Source organism: Phascolarctos cinereus, unplaced genomic scaffold (assembly GCF_003287225.1).
Source record: "Phascolarctos cinereus isolate Bilbo 61053 unplaced genomic scaffold, phaCin_HiC Scaffold_1;HRSCAF=81, whole genome shotgun sequence".
In the NCBI taxonomy this organism is placed as follows: domain Eukaryota; kingdom Metazoa; phylum Chordata; class Mammalia; order Diprotodontia; family Phascolarctidae; genus Phascolarctos; species Phascolarctos cinereus.
The window spans coordinates 147,584,970-147,602,979 of record NW_027555514.1 but is presented as its reverse complement, the minus strand read 5'-3'; the positions used below and the strand labels follow the sequence as shown (position 1 = coordinate 147,602,979).

At 36.3% G+C, this 18,010-nt stretch overlaps 1 protein-coding gene and 1 pseudogene across 6 annotated transcripts in view; one reads left to right on the top strand and one right to left on the bottom strand.

The window, feature by feature from the left end:
* MAGI2 (membrane associated guanylate kinase, WW and PDZ domain containing 2) overlaps positions 1–18,010 on the top strand; it is a 701,300-nt gene that overhangs the window by 32,231 nt on the left and 651,059 nt on the right. The window contains exon 1 of one of the 6 annotated variants that reach the window (XM_078154541.1): positions 533–718. The exons of the other annotated variants lie outside the window; for them this stretch is intronic. The gene's annotated coding sequence lies outside the window, so the exon portion shown is untranslated. Of the gene's footprint in view, positions 1–532; positions 719–18,010 lie in introns of those variants that run through there. 6 annotated transcript variants of the gene reach the window in all.
* Positions 10,581–11,192, bottom strand: LOC144456829 (E3 ubiquitin-protein ligase RNF126 pseudogene; annotated as a pseudogene).

Sequence of the window (18,010 nt, the reverse complement as noted above, 5' to 3'; positions counted from 1 at the left end):
AACACTCCCAGTTATTGAAATGTTCTTTGGGTTTCCTTGGATGATAAAAAATTCCCTTTCCTTGAGATCTTCAAGCGAAGTTGTGAGCTTGGCACAGTTGACCAGCTGCTAGGTATGCTGTAGAGGACTTCAGGAGTACATTGAGCTAACTGACCTCTGGTGCCCATTTTGGCTTTGAAAGTCTGATTTCACAAAGTTTCATCATTTGAGTTTAAAAGGGCATACACATAAGAAAAAATAATGGATATCACTTACAGAGGACAGAAAAAGAGTTGGAAAATGCCATACTTTTTTGTTTCTTATCAGCCATCATCGAGAAAAAGTGAGTTTAGGCAAAGCAACAGCAGTAAGAAGAACAATAAAATGATTAAAGATCATCCCTTTGGAATTTGGCTGCTAAGGTGGAATGTGGTATCCACGTACATTCTGTTTACTTGAGATTATGACTTTATTCAGCTACTGTGACTTTACTGTGACTCTATAAGGTAAAGAACATCTTTTTGTTTGTCCGTGTAGAGACAGCCTTGGGAAATGTGGAGCTCCAGGTTGCCTTGCCCTTTGAGACCCCCAAGGCAGACAAGGCAGAAGGGACAGGTTGAACTTCTTCTCTTCCTAACAGTGGAATGATTTGGTTTATCCACTTACCTCACCTATCCAGGAAATAATGTGGAAGTCTGCAAGAGATTAAAGAAGGAACTGAGGTCTGAATGCTGCTAAGGTAGATGGGGCGGGGGAGGAATTCAGTAGTCTACCCACAAAGGCCTTTACTTGTTCTGTATACATAATCACTACTGTTCATTAGAGATATAAAAACTGAGTGAAAAAATGTTCCATAACCACTTCATTGTTTTTCAAATGCCATGAAATTACTGACTAAATAGGCCATCTGCAGACAATCCTTTTTCAGCTTAGACTTTACTGTTTTAATGTTGCTGGTTAATCTTAGCACAAAGTAATATTTCTATTTCATAGAGGGGTGGGGTATGAGTGAATCAGAGACCAGATCTACAGATGAAAGGGAACCTGATAATCAGAGCCATAACTAGGGTAAGGCAATTGAGGTCTCTGCTTAAGGGTACTATATCTAGGGAAGTGTTACTTCCCAGCAGTTGTCTTCTAAGCACTCTATTCCTTTGACTCACAACACCATAGGATCTTGCCTCTCATTCTCCACCTTAACACCTCTCTGACTTCCAACCTTCCTTCCCCACCTTCAACTCTTCAAACAATGAATTGCCCAGTGTGACTGTGCCCATTAGGAGCAGACTGTCCTTTGCTGTCCATTTGCCACTCCAAAATGAATTTGTACCAGGCAACAGAATTCCTAGGCATGACTCTTCTGTTGGGTTTAGTAATAAACTAACAATTATAAAGAACTTTAAGTTTAAATCAACAGCTTATTTTGTAAAACACAGAACAAAGTGACTCAATCAGTAAGCAAGAATGTCTCCAACAGTTATAAGAATATGTCCTTGAGATATATAGGGCATGAGGCATTTGATGGAAAGAGAGGGAAAGCATAATTTCTATAAACCAAAGAGACCATTTATGCCAAGGCCACATGTCCTCTTTTGGCTTCCCCAAATGGCTCTTGCTTTTGCAGATTACGTTGCTTATTAGGTTAGCACCTTAAGAATGTATACAACAGAGCTGGTCTAATGTTATGTTTTTTAGCACCAGAGCATAAGTGCTGTTGCCAGCCACAGATAAACAGTTTGTGATGTTGAATTATGTGGGAATTATGTTGATTTATGTGATCTCTGAGAAGATACTCCTAGGATGATGAATATGACAGGTCTAAGACAACTCAGAATGTCTAATAGATATTCCCAGATGTCAGTGCTCAGGAGATGCTGATCATTTTTTATCCTCTCATATGTCATGTAATGCAGCAGTCCAACGTTGTTTCTGTTTTTCTTTGTTTAAACTGACATACAAAATTTGCACAGGAACTTATTTTGTTCTTTTACAGGAGCAATCTGGGGTCTTGAATTTCATAGAGATTCTAGAAATGTAGGGTTGAGGAAACCAGAAACAGATCATTACCCTACAATAACATGCAAAGGAATTGCTAATGCTCAAACATAGAAGAGATAACCTGACCTTTCGGTAGTCTCATCTCTAAATCCCTGCTGTAATAAATGTTAATTACCTACTATTCAATTTATCTACTTCAGAGACCAAGCTAATCATGCAGTGCTTGAATATATGTATGGCTTTGGATGAAGGTGAAAAGAGAGGGGGGAGGGGACCATTTTCAGATTTTATGTCTCTACCAGTATTTCAAATGGAAATTATCACTTATTATTTTTCTATTTCCCTGTCATATAAAAGTGAAATTATCAATCATATGCTTTGGTTCTCTGTTTAGAATGGTTATGTGCAAAGGAGAATGCAAACTTTGAGTCAACATACATAGAGTATAATATCTTAGTTGCTTAGAAAAAAAAATAAAATATTTTGGGGTCTGTCATCATACCTAGAATTAACTGGCACTAGATGGCATTATTTCCTTTTTAAATAATTAAGACTTATTGTCTAAGCCTTTTAAAAATATGTTGTTAAAACCATAATAATAACCATAATACTATACCTATTTTTTGTTTTAAACATAAAATTTTATTTTTTGCTAACATTACTGTAAGCTAAATGGTGAAATATCTATCAACATAAATAAAAATGACAGAAAGAATAAAAATTAAACAATAACCTATGCACTTTTGACAGGCTTTTGATCCTCTAAACATAATGGTTTTTTCTAACTTATTTAGCTCACCTTGATATCTATATTAATTTGAAACTCTATTGCTAATCCAAGCATTGTTCCTTCCTAAAGCTAAATATTCCACACAGCTGTATCAGCCTCTGTGACAAGTCAGGTTTGATCCCATCAATTGCTCAGTGATTTTATTTGTTTTAATATTTCCAAGATCGATATTTAAGTCAATACTCCTTGCAGTAATGTAGATCTTGACCCATCTAAGTCATGGTAGATGGTTTTCATGAGTTGCCATGGCCCAGAAAAGCCTATTATCTGGTGACCAAACTTTGGATGATGAGCTAGTCCTGGAGCATTGACCAGACAACTTCCACTGGTGCCATATACAAAGAACTTGTCTTTTGTTTACGTAGCCTGCAAGACTTTAATGTCTCTTCCACTCCAGAGGAAGCAAGGTAGTGTTGTTGGGGGATGGGAGTGGGGAGGGGAGGAAATGCACTGGATTGAAAATTTAAGTCCTGGGTTCAAATTCTGACTTTGCTAATTTACAATTCATATGAACTTAGGAACAACATTTTAACATTTCAGGGCCTCAATTTTAGCATCTGCAAAATGAGAATTTTGGACTAGGAGATCTATAAGGTTCCTACCATTTCTAGAGTCTATAAGATATTCAAATAAGACATTAGTGGAGGACTTAACTGTTATGCTTAAGGTAATTTGATCTAAATGTGGCTATTTTTACTATGGATTTTGATAAGACATAACCATCATTCATCATATCTGTTAACACTTGTTGATGCTTAAGTATGTTCAAAGGGAAGAATATCATCTACGTTTACTTCCCTCCCCTCTACCAATCCCCAACCCTATCCCTATTACTATGTTGTAGTAGATCATAAGGAAACCAAGTAAGAAAGGAACTATGTACTCATCAGTTCTGTGGCCATTAAACTCTAATATGCCCTTTTTCAGAGTCTGCTATTTTAGATTGTGACAAGAAAAAGCCCAGTCCTCCCTGCTTTCAGTGGATAATTTAGCACACAAAGCAAGCTATTTATTCCCCTTTATTTCTATTAGGAAGTCCTGTCAGTTGATCTATTAATGGCAGGAATTCCTCTTTAAAGAGACTAGCCAATTTTGAATTATTTGGAACAAAGATAATGTAACTATTTTACATATTTATAGGTGATGATTGTCTCTCACAAAAATAAAATAAAATAACATGTATCCGAAGAACTGAGCATGTACAAAAGGTCTAAATATTTTTTAAAAAAACAAACAAGGGAATTAATGAACAGCTCAGAAAGAGAAAAGAAAGACACAGAGGGAGAAGAAGGCCAGGGAAGAGACAAAATTAGGGGGAAAAAAGGATCTCTCACCACCTGAGCACAATTCCTCATTTAATATGGCACAAACCCCATCCAGAAAATTTTGAACCACCATCTGAGACTTATTCTTCTTCTCCTCTACCATCCTACCCTGACCCATGTTGAAAACATGTGACCTCTGAGTCATGTCTCTTTCAGAGATAAATGTGTACTTTATGAACTCTAAGAATGGTCACAACTCCCATGTCTATATTTTCTGCTCATTTTAAGCAACACAATATACAACCTTTCTTATACCAGCTTTTCAAACTCAACATATTTTAAACCAAATTTATCTTTCCCCCAAATACTTGTTACTCCGACTTCATTGTTTCTATCTGCTGGTGTCATCATTCACCTTGTTTCCCTAGTCTATAAACTTGAGTTTATCTATAAATTTTCTTTGTTCTTCACTTCTTAATAAGTTACTAAGCCATGCTAATTTTGTCTTTATCTCTTGCATCCCACCCATTCCCCACTGTTTCCACCTTAGTATAAATCATTATTACCACTCACCTGAATTACTATAATAGTGTTCTAAAAGACTTGCCACTTCCAGAACTTTCTCCTACATCTAACTTTATAACACTTCCAGAATAGTCAGTAGATATGGCCATTTGTGGATGGGACAGCTTTACCCGACACTGGAGAAACCTGTATGAACTAATGCAAAAATCAATTGCACAAAACTAGGAGAATTTACAACAGCATTATAAAGCAAAACAACTTTTAAAGTCTTGAGATCTCTGATCAAAGCACCAAAAAAGAAGCTTCCTACTTCCTGACACAAGGGTGATGAGCACAAAATGCAGAATAAGATTACTTGGAAATGGTCAGTGCACAAATGTGCTCTGCTTGACTCCACGTTTGTTATGAGAGTTTTATTTTTCCTTTGTTGTTGTCCAATTAGGTAGAGGGAGGGAAAGGTAGAGATAGAAAAAAAGCTAACACAAAACAAAATATTTTTAATTGTTATTTCACATCCCTGTTTAAACCCTTCCATGATTCCCGTTACCTACTGAGGAAAGCGTACACTGTTCTGCCCTCCACAGTTTGGCTCCAGCTACCTCATCTCATATAACTCCCCTCCATGTGTTCTACTTTTAAGCCAAATGACTGTTCTTTTACCTTTGAACTTGTGGTATGTATGCTTTTTTGCTGCTTCCTTGCTTGCCCATTTTCTTCTGTTTGAATTATTATCCTCTCCCCTTTGTTGAATTACGACCTTTCAAAGCCTAAATCAAGTGTTAACCTCCTGGAATCCATTCCCAATCCCTCCTCTTTCCCCGTTCTCTGGTTAATAACGAGTTTACCCCCCTTGCACTTCAGATTGCATTTTGTTTTGTAACTCTCTAATGCATTTATGATTTAATATTAGTCATCTCTCTTTCTATCTGCCCTGTAGTAAACTGTAGGATCCTTGACAATAGGGACTGAATTGTCTTTTCCAGCACCTGGCACAGTTCTGCATACATGATATTCCCTTAGTAAATTTTGTTAAATGAATGAACAAATGGTGTATCAAGCTGTATTTTTGAGAGAAAAATGTTTAAAGTGATGTAGCAAGTATCCCTTCTGGATCACTGCCTGGTCATGGCAGAGGGGCTTACACGGCTCAATGAAATTATGAGCTATGCTGTTCAAGGTTACCCAAGATGGACAGGTCATAGTGGAGAGTTCTGACAGGTGATCCACTAAAGAAGGAAATGGCAAACCACTCCAGTATCTTTGCCAAGAAAACCCCATGGGCAGTATTAAAATGCTAAAAGAAATGACATCAGAAGATGAGCCCCTCAGGTCAGAAGAGTCCCTGGAGTGTCATATAGTCAATGGGGTCATGAAGACCGTGAGGTCTGCAAATATGCAGTCATGACTAAACAACTGAAAAACAAAAAGTAAGCTTGTGGAAAAAGTACCTTAATATACAATCAGCCAGTGCTGGTTCAGTTTGAAATCAGCCTGAATGATGCAGCTTTTTGCCAGGGGAAATGTGACTATCAAAATCAATACCCCAAGCAGACTTGTCCTATCTAAAAGATTTTTAGTAATCTAGAAGACATCCCCACATTCATCCCAGAAAGTTAGGAGGCATTCATTCTGGACATAACCTAAAGGGTTTGTTTGATTTTATTTTGGGGAACCTTCCTGTGGTTCTAGACCATTACCAGGACTTAACTCTCTTCTTGGAGCATTTCCAAAATAAGAGATAACCTGAACTTTTCAAGGGTTGCAGAAGCAGTCTTTAGTTGATACACCAACTGTCTTAATTCCAGGAGTGAGGAACAAAATACCACTGATTCCAGGCCATTTAGACCAAACCAACTCACTGTTTAAAGGGTAAAGATTCAAGTTACTGCACTGGTTGATAAATTTAAGAAGCACCAGTCCTCCTGCAAACTGCTTCTGTCCCCAGACTCTCCATAAAAGGCAAATCCAATTCCAACTTTGCCTTCCTTCTAAATTGTTCATTATTGCTTTAGGGCACACAAGTGAATGAGTTTGTTTTATTACTAATCTCAATTTGCACTATTTCCTGAATTGCAATTTCGTAGCAGTTTGTCAATATTATCTTTCTAAAAAGAGACCAAGCAAACTGCCGAGATGCATTTTTTAATGGCCTCCTGGTGGTAATTAAAATGTCATTTATGAAATAATGGCTTGCTCTTTTTTACCTGATTTGAAATGAGTGCTTGCCTTTATTCATGTCATCCTGTTCTTTCCACCCTGAAGAACTATGCTCAAAGTAGTCTAGGAATCCTCTATCATTGGAGGCAGAAAAAAGCCAGGGGGATTCGAATCCCTGTGCCTATCTCTTTCACAACTTCTGTTTGTGGAATTATCCCAAGCAGTTTAGAGTACGTGGATTCTCTTGGGAACCTTATTCCTCTTTCCCAAATTATGTACTCATCCATTCAGGCACAGGAATTAAGAAATATGTGTTTATTTCACCAAATTATTTCTATGCTATCATCAAGAATAATATTAAATCTGTCAGATTTGGGGAGAGATCCCCACACCTTAAGATTCAGAGATTATATGTGAATGATCATCTTCCAGCTGAAAATGATCTCTTCTGACTTTAATTGTCATAATTGATAAAGGACTAGCCTCAAAGCCAGAAAAACCTTGCTTCCAGTGCTACCTGTGAAACATACTGTATGTGACCCTGAACAAGTGATTTAATCTTGTTGTCCTTAAGAGTGCAGCAACAAAGAAAACGATAATAATTTCCTTCTTGTAAAATTATGTCATTTTCTGATCTTGATCTATTTGACAGTGAGGAGGACTTCAGAAAGGATCCAAGGTGTGTTTTTATTTGGAGAGTAAATCTCACTTCTCCCTCTGGAGGCAGCTAGGTGACACAATGGATAGAGCCCTGGGCATGGAGTCCAGAGGATCTATTTCAAATTCAGCCTCAAACACTTACCAGCTGCATGTCCCTGGGTAAGTCGTTTAAACTGTGCCTCAATTTCCTCAACTGTAAAATGGGGAAAATAATAGCATTCATCTTACATGGCTGTTTTGAAGATCAAATGAGATATTTGGATAGCACCTAGCATAGTCCCAGACACACGTAGATGCTTAATAAATGCATGTTTATTTCCTTCCTTATCTACACAGACTCCTGCATGAAGTTTAGGGAGCCCTATACTTCTTACTTACTTGGCTTGATTTATCCGTGACTTTAATGGAGCCCCTGAAGTTAAAATAATAGAAGCAGATCATTTTAGAGTTGGGACCTTAGAAAACATCTTACCCAAGCCTTTTCTCTTACAGATGAGGAAACTAAAGAGCAGAGAAGTGAAGTGACTTGTCTAAGGTCACAATGCTAATTAATGGCAAAGCCAGGAGGATAACCCTCATATCATTCGAAAAGACTGCTACTTGATCTAATTTTCAGCTCATCTCTTCAAAACAAACTACGTTTCTCATTCCAATTCTTTTTGTTCTCATTTTTTTTAGGAGTTCTTTCATGTATGCTCAGAGTTCACTCTTGTTATATTTATGCCTGGAGTCGGTATTTATACTTACCCACACTATGTTACCTCGGCCCATAGATTCTTTGAAAGGAAATGAAACAATCTTATGAAACTACTCTCAAACCTTTTCTTTTTTAGTTTTGGCATATGAAACAAAAAAAAAATGAATGTGTAGGATTTTTCACGTATTGTCTGATAAACCTTTGTTGAGAATCTCCTTAGTATAAGCCATCGTGCTAGGTGCTGGAGATACGAAGATAGGTATCACACAAGAAGAGCTGCCAAGGATCTAACAATCTAATTAAAGTACATAAATAACTGTGATACAAGGGAGAATGAGAGAAGTGCAAAGAAGAATTTTGGCAGAAGGGCTGTGATAAATTTGAAGAGGAGAGATCCGAGAGGCTTCATGGAATAGGTGACATCTAAGTCAAGTCTTGAGGGAAGATTAGAAATTGCAATAAATGGTAGAGATGGAAAAAGAGAGCCTTTTCCAAGTGTAGGAGATGAGATAGAATAGTATTTGATGGGGTTCAAAAATGCCTGCTAAAAGCATTGCCACAGGATAGTGAAGATCCAGGGAATTTAGGTGGTATATTGGATAGAACACCAGACCTAGAGTCAAGATCTGAGTTCGATGCTGGACTCAGACACTTACTAGCCATGTGACCTTGGGCAAATCGGTTAATCTCTATTTGCCACAGCTCCTGATCTGTAAAATGAGGACAAACTGGAGAAAGAAATGGCAAACCAGTCCAGCATCTTTGCTAAGAAAACCCCATTGACAAATCCATGGGGTCACAGAGAATTAGATAGGACTGAACAATTGAACAAGTGGAAGCCAGCTGATCTTAACACTAATTGATGTTAAACACAATTAACAAGATTCAGTCTGTTAGTATTCTCAAGTTACAGTGTAGAGGAGGAAATGGTAGGAGTTACCTACATTGGGATGTTTTAGAAGGGCAAGGACTAATAAAGGGTCAAGGGGACAAGTAATTCAATCATTTTGGAGTGGGCATTATAGAAATAGTTTACAATCGAGCAAAAGGTGGATAGAGAGAAAAGTGGGGCCATGATAGTATGGTTAAACTGGGTGAATATGGAGGAATCAACATTGGAGGTCAAGATGAGAGTTAATAACTGGCATGGGAAACATGGTAAGATAGAAGATAATTGTCAGAGAGATAAATGTCGAAGTTCAGCATCTTAGGGGTGGAACAATTTTGAGTGAAAGGAAGATCTAAGGTATAGCATGTATTCCAGTAGATGTCTGAAGTAGGGGTCATAGGAATTTGAGAGGTGGGGTTTTAGAAGGGCCAGAAGTACATATATCATAATTTTGAATGAAAATGTCAAGGGAAGGAGTACTGAAGAACATTAATCCAATTTCAAAACAGCACCAAGCCATGGGCTGTAAAAAATGATGAATATAATGAATTCAGAGAAGGCATGGAAAGATGTATATGAGCTGATGCAAAGTGTTACCCTTTTAATTGTTGAGCATTAGAAGAAGAGGTTGTATAGACAGAGAGATGACATGAAAGGGGACAGCTAAAGGGAGAGTAGGCACAGAGCATATTGGATGGCAATGAAACAGCCAAACTCCATTATCCTTCCTACCTGGGAACAAACCAGGGTAAAATCTGTATGTTCTCAATGAATGGGGTAAAAAGGTCAGGAATACTATAGAGAGAAAAAGAGAAAGATGTAAAAGTATCTCAAATCCACAACCATAGAGATGATTTGGCCACATCTATCCATCATTTCGAACAACTTGGGACCTGCTGGGATCCATCCTGTGATGAAATATACTTAACGTGACTGACTAATAAAAGCCAAGCCACTGGTAGTCATGAGCTGGTAGCAGAGAAAGAACTCCTTTGCAACTATAACAACTATAAGATAAATTGGGGATTGATGGGGGAGGGGAAATCTGGAGACCTTTGATGATTTCAAAGTTGATTTTATTCTCTCCTGCCACTCTTCCTTCCCTCCCATTCTGTCCCTTGGGTTCAATGTCCATAGGAGAAAATTAGCTTTTCTCTCTGACCAGGAAGCAAAAGATAGTAAATAGGGTAGAGTTTAGGGCAAAGGAGAAAGATCAGGGGTGGTTGAATGGCTGATGGTAAGGTTACTGAGTTGATGTGTTTTCATTAATTAGGGGATAGGAGAAGGAGAGGAGTGATACTAATAAAAATAATATCTAGCATTTATATACCATCTACTGTGTGCCAGTTATTGTGCTGAATGTTTTACAAATATCAGATTTGAATCTCATGATAACCCTGGGAGGTGGGTGTTATTATTATCCTCATTAAACACATGGGGAAACTGAGGCGGAGGTTAAGTGACTTGCCTAGGCTCACATAGCCAGTAAATGTCTGAGACTGGATTTCGCCTCAGGTCTTCTAATCTCCAGGCCGAGCACTCTACCCACTATTCACTTTGATGCCTAGAAAATTTTATTCCTTTCAATCCCTGAGAATATAAAGCAGTATTCTGTCCATTTCAACCTTTTTGACACACTTGGCAGGTATCATGATGTTACAGCCAGGGAACCAAGCACTTGTCATGGAATAAGTGATTGCAGGGTAATTGCCAGACATTCTCACCCACCGTATAGTGATCTTTGAATACAAAACATTATAAACCTGAACCTACATGACTTTCTATGATTTATGTGGTGAGAAGAGCTTATATTTTCTTTTTACCTGGGGGTAAGGGAGTAGAGAGGGGAGTAGGAATAGTATTTTCAAACTGATTAAGCAGCTGTATAGTCATTTCATCCAAGCCATTAGAACCCCACATCCACACACCAAAGAGGTAACCCCAGATTTGGTATCACTATAGATGCAAAACCTCCATTGACCAACTACTGAACGATCCCTTCTAACACTGGGACCCCCTCATGACTACCTGGTATGGTGAGATTGGGACCATACAAATTGTCTCTCTACATCCTGTTCTCAGAATCCCTGACCCACCCCCACAGTCAATTGTGGGAAATTCAAAGCAATGATCAAAAACCCCAAAGGCAAAATAATCACAGCCTTGTGGCAAGAGGCATAAATGCTGATCCACATTCTAAAACGATTGTCAGCTCTGATCCTTGGGAACCATGGGGTCTACCGGAGCTAGCTCATACTGGTTCTCAAACAGTGATTATTAAATTTTTAGAGTGAAAATTTATACCTGAGAAATTGGCAAATGCTACAAATCAGGGCTTGACATTATCTTATTTTCTATACTTAAAGAAAGTGATAAAGAAATCTTTGAAGTGCCATTAAAATTAAAAGTATGTTGGGCATACTTTACCCTCCCCACCCCCCAGAGAGCCAGTTATCATATATTTGCTGGCTCAGCTATTGGAAGCCATAGAAAAGTTAGAACTATTTTTAGGATTTCTGGTGTCTTCACAAAGCCCATCAATAAAATCACTCCATTTAGGGAGATAAAATCTAAGAGTAAGGCAAGAGGAATTTCATCTGAATGGCAACAGCTTTTCTTTCCTTTCTTCCTCATCATATCCTCTTTCGTATTCCCCCAACTCTTTTCCATATGCTCTACTAAGTCCCCTGTGCCACAGGGAATAGTTTGCCATGCTACAAAACATGCTTGGGGCTTTTCTTGTATTCTCTTGATACCATATAGATACCATTGGAACAGAGAAGCCATCATTTGGTTACTACTTCTTACTAAGGACTACCCTGTCTATTTTTCTGGTACTCTGATGACATCCTTTTTTCCTTCTTCTATATATTTTTTTCTTGCTCATATTCACTGTTTACCACTCCAATGCCCTTTGTGTGATCCTCAGACTCATTTCTTTGAAAAATTATTAATATTTGACTCACACCCATATAGTGCCACCAAAAGAACATTTATGAAAAAGTGAGGCTTTGTTCTAGAGAGTAGCAGGAGTCATTAAGAGGGTGATACATTCATCATCTTTCCTTTTCCAACTATAAGGCTTGATGGGCCAGGTCCATGGCTGTCCTTGTCTATCATAGTCTAGATAATAGGAGCTGGACCTAGGAACATCAAATATGACCAAAAAATGAGAATGTTTTAATAGATAGGAAATGACTCATTACTGCTGTGGGAGTCATTCCTGAATTAACTGTCTTAGTTTAGATGGAACACCAACTTGTTACAGCAAAGATCAAAATTGATGAAACTAGACCTCATAAAAATGAGAAAAAGATAGGCCATGAAATTAAAACAACTCTGACATGAACTACTTAAACTAAATATTAAATTGAATAAAAAAAGTAACTTTATATGAGCTAATATCTTTGAATTTAATTTAAATTAATTCAATCTAAACTTTTATGTTTTTCATATATAAAACCAAAACAATGTAAAAATATTAAATTTTGTTTTCTTTGAGTTTTTTGTTTGTTTGTTTGTTTGGGGTATTTTTTGTGACCTGACTTTTTTGGCAGATTAGTGATCTTTTCATATACCAAAGAGATTCCTTGTTTTAATCTAAACTACTTAGAGAAAATTGAGAGTATTCCTGAATGTATCCAGGAATAGAGACTTTACAACCACTCACAATACAGAATACACAATACATTCTAATGTTTGACCGCTCTCATAGACAAGAAGTTTCTCCCTGGGGCACCTAGGATACTAGAGTCAGAAAAGCTCATCTTCCCGAATTCAAATCAGGGCTCAGACACTTACTAGCTGGGTGACCCTGGACAAGTCACTTTACTCTGTTTGCTTCAGTTTCCTCATCTGTAAAAATGAGCTTGAGAAGGAAATGACAAACCTTTTCAGTATCATTGCCAAGAAAACCCCAAATTAGGTCACAAAAAATCAGACAGGATTGAACAACAGCAATGTCCGATCACTCTCATAGTCAAAAAGTCTTTCCTTGGTACCCCTTATTTTTTCTGGATTTAAATATTTATTTTAATGAAATAAATCTCCATTTGTTTATTTTTTTCTGTATTGTGTTTATGTGTGTGTGTGTAGAGCAAAAGTGGTTAGCATCTTCCTTGTGAAGGACTATAATTTTCATATTTTTTCCTATTCTAAACAATCCCTTTGACATTTCTTTATGAATTTTCCATTTCTTTAGTCCTTTAATCTCTGGTTTTTCAAATTGGATCAATACTCTTCTCCATGATGGTGAAAATAAAAAAAGAAGGTTCCAACATGTCTATACTTTCCTTTCTAGATTGTGGTAAAAATGAGTGCTATAAGAATTATGGGAAGGGAGAGTTTGAAAGAAAAGAGATTTATAAGTGCAATGGACCATGGTGGTGCGGTAGTCCAATTACTTTGTTTTATAGATTAGAGTTGAAGTGGCTTGTCCAAGGTGTCCTAGCTTTTCTACAGGCCAATAAAAAAGAGAACAATTGAACCTAGGTCCTCTAACTCCAAACCAAATGTCCTTTCTACTGTGCTACAGTCTGCTCTGTCCTGATCAATGATGCTGGCTTTTTAATTTCACAATGTCTCACACACACACATACACACACACACGTATATGTATATATAAAATGTGTGCATGCATGTGTGTATGTACACACCTACACATACACATGGGTTGCTAACATACACACATGTGTATTCATATGTGTTTATATGGTGAACCATGGCCTAACATATTTTTTCAAATCCATCCAGTCTGTCTCCATTTTGTATTTGTGATATTGGAGGAAGTTATACCTAAATTGAATATTTTCCTATTCAATTACATTTCTGTTTAATGTAACTGTTTCCCAGTTAATTGAAATAATTTTGAATTTTGTTTCTTCCAATATATTACTAATTCTCCCTTATTTACCACAGCAGTGGCAAAATTGATGAGCCAGTTCTGTGTTTTATTTTCCAAGTCATCAATGAATAGAATGGTTTGGAGTAGGTGACCACTGAGATTCCTTCTAATGCTCAAATTTTGTGATACTACCCTAGGAACAATAAAAGCTCTTGGATGCAAGAGCATCCATAGATAATTGTAAAGGGAGCAGCAAAATATATTATACTCTTCCTGACTTTCATAGGGCCCACAATCTTGGTGAGAAAAGAAATAAACACATTAAAGATACTGGAAAATGGAAAGCAACATATGAGTGTCCAAAGATTGTATACTATAAAAATGAGAAGGAGATCACTTCTGGGTCAGAGCAAACAGTGAAAGTATGATTTGGCCCATGTCTTAAAGAATCCCTATATTTCAGGGTTCTTAACCACCTAAGTTGGACCTTGTAGGGTTCAATGGATGTAGATTAAAAAAACCCATATTTTTATTTCAATGTAATTAGATTATTTTGTAGCCTTATGCATTTTATTTTATGCATTTAAAGTCATTATTCTAAGAAAGGGTCTATAGGCTTCACCAGATTGTCAAAAGGGGTCCACACAAAAAAGTTTAAGAATTGTTGCCCTGGAACACTACTTGATAAAAATCTTTTAATATGATAGCTATCACCAATAACTATTTTAGAAACACTTTGCTGGATTCACCCCTGCCAGAGTATTATGTCCAACACTATACTCTCTTGTTGCTTAAGATTTCCCTTGGTAGTGAATCAGAAGTCTTCTTAAAACCAACTTGGATTGCATTTTTCTTACTTAAGTCACTATTGATTAAATTTATCACTTTAATTTTGCTTTCTAGGCTGTAAATATGTTGTAGAAAGAAATGAAATTGTGGAAATAATTTTGCTTTGCAAAAACATACTATTGTTTCCTACTATCTTAGGCACTTATAAATATCTAATTGATTGATGATTTTTCTAGTGTCTCCCTGGGTATCAAGAGTTGAGTGTAAATGAACCATTTCATCAATTAATAGTTACTACCCCAATAAAGCTTCCATTTACTTCAAGGAAAACTTTTGCCAACACAAAGAACATAGGGAAAGACGTGTCTCTATGACAGAGTTGTTAGTGCCACTCATCTCACTGAAATATGCCTATAGATGATGTTCGTAATTAATTTTTTTCGTAAGGATTAAAAGTAGATACATTAAATGACACTTAGAAATTTTGCTGTTTTCATTTTTGTGCCATATTTGGATTGAGTAATTTACTAGACTATCAGATACCCTGCCTCCATCACTACTAGTTATGTTAATGAGGCAGATCAATAGATAGGCAGATTAGAATGTCTAATGATCTTAGTACGGGAAATAACCAAAATCTTCACACATCTTTGTTGTAACACTAAAGTTTCCCAGTGAAAAGGGATAGTCTCAGTTAGCTGTGGGTATGTACAAAGACAATGGAGAGTTACAATGACTCCTCTCAATTTCTTATACCCTGTTGTGTAACATCTTGAATTCTCCTTTGATCTCTTCTGGATATCCCTATGTGTGCCAACACCATTTGCTTTTTAATTTGCAGCCTCTGTTCTGGCTTTCAGAATTTTTGGGAAAAAGCAGCTGCTGTCTCCGTTAAGAGTTCACATAAGCGGTAACTTAGTTCAGCTCAACATTGGGAAATACTTGAGGACCAAAAAAACCAGAATTCCTTTGAAATAGCATAGTTCTACAAGAGATGGTTAAATAGGTGCTTGTGATAGATATAAGTTCTGTTGTTCCAAATCCTTCCTAGCCTTGTTTTTCCCACCAGCTGTACTATTGAAAAAAAAGCTTGGTTCAGTGTGTGAAACACAGGCCTGGGATTCAGACACTGAGGGTTAGAATGCCTGATTTCTACTTAGTTGTCTTAATAAAAAAAAAAATTAAAGTCCTTGGGAAGTCACCCCAGCAAACCTCAGTTTGCTGACATTTGTAAAATACCAATAATCATACTAAACCATCCTAGTCACTGTATATAATAAATATTCAAAAACCATGACTATTAAAAATGATGGAAAGTACTTTATAAACATAAACTGCTCTATAAACACCATTTCCCAGTTGTCCATTTGTATATTATTTGATCTGGCATAATTTGCTATTTCAGATATATTTGAGCCATGATAAATTAGGATATCATCCTTGGACTTGCTGGGTTTTAAATTCCACCAACTCTTCTTTATTAAAATTCAATATTCATTCCAAAGGGCACTAAATTAAAGTTAAATGTGGACACTAGACAGGAAGTTTCATTGTATCTGTATTTTCTGCCTTACTGGTATTAGATTCAGGAAATCTGATGTGATTAAATTACATTCTCTCTGTTGTTTCTCTACACATGAAACCTAAGAATTAACTCATTTAGCTGTATCTCTCATTGAACAGATATCTGATTAGCTAATATCCCCCCTCTAAGCATCTTTGGTATTTATTTGAAAATACGTCTTTCATATTATTTACAAAGTAGAAGGCCGGTATACCGGAACTTTAAATACCTAACGAGTTGACAAATTGAGCTAAACTAATATGGATCAACATGATTGAGAAGATTTTCCTCAAAGCAATAGCCATGAAGGGGAATCTGACATTCGGTTCTGGATGCATATCAACAGGATAGATATAGATATAGATATATAGATATAGATATAGATATAGATATAGACATAGACATAGACATAGACATAGACATAGACATAGACATATACATATACATATACATATACATATACATATACATATACATATAGATAGATATAGATATAGATAGATATATAGAGATATATAATCTCAATTGCCTAACAGTAAAGCCAAGAAATTTGTGCTTCTTGTTTTCCTATGATAGTAATAAAAAATTTAAGAGCTATTTTAACTAAATTAATGAAAGAGAACACATTATGATTGAAAGAGTTCTAGAGGAGCCATTAAGTCTATTCAAAACATTGTCTGATCATTGGATCAAAGAATCATAAATTTTAAAATGGAAGGGATCATCTGGGATGTACCATTCAGGCACTGTGATTTATCTTTTAGAGTAGCCTTCCTGTGATGAAGAAGGATTTTTAATCATATATTTTGACCTTTGTAACATAATTTTAGTCTATGTTTCCCATGACTAAGAATATATAGGTGCTTAAGAGATGATTTTTTTTCGCAGCAATAAGCATTTTGGAATCATTTAAGAGGCAATGGAATGATGGATGACAGGCATAATAAGTAGGATACAACATGTTATATATGATGATTTTGCATGTGAGCAGTGGTGCAAAAGATAATGAAAAGGTATAACATGAAAAGGAGTTGGAGCAGTTATAAATCCAGAATGAGGAACAATGGATGGGAAGGAGTATTAGATTTATACCCCAAAATACACAGGGACACATGAGTTTCATATGTATGTATATACACGCATATGTGTATATGTATGTGTTATGTAAATATGCATGCACACATATATGGAATCTATGTGTGGTACATGTTACATGTATGATATATTATATATTAAGCTTTAAGAACTTAAAATTGTTCTAAGCCTTGAAAAACATTTTATTTTATATGCTTGGCCTCCAGCATCTGGATATATCTTCCAAGGAAGGATTTATGAAAATACTTGGATATAAATTGTAAAAAATAATTAAGAATGAAAGGATTGTGATTTTAATTGGTAGAGGGAAGTACCCACATTGATGAAATCACAGATTCATCAAAATTTCAAAGTATCAAGCTACTTAATGAAAGTTTTAGAATATCTGCCTAACTTATTAAGGGTAGATATACATACATACATATACAGTAGAACATCTTGCTAATTCAGAAATATCTTTCTTCCAACAATTTTTCTTTATCAAATCACCTTGTCTCAAAAGTGAAAAGTAACCCAAATATATGTATTTTCAAGTAAGCTTTGTAATATTTCACTTGGGACCACTGAAACAAAAACAAACTGTTTTGTTTTTTACAACAGGACAAATGTTTTATTTTCCATTTGTCCAGGAAAGAAATTCTTGTTGCCAATGATATAATGAGGAACAGGATGTTAACCCTCTCTCTTAGTTCGGATTTACTCCATGTTTAAGCATATCACAATACTGCTTTGTGTCAGAATGATGACATTCAGTCTACA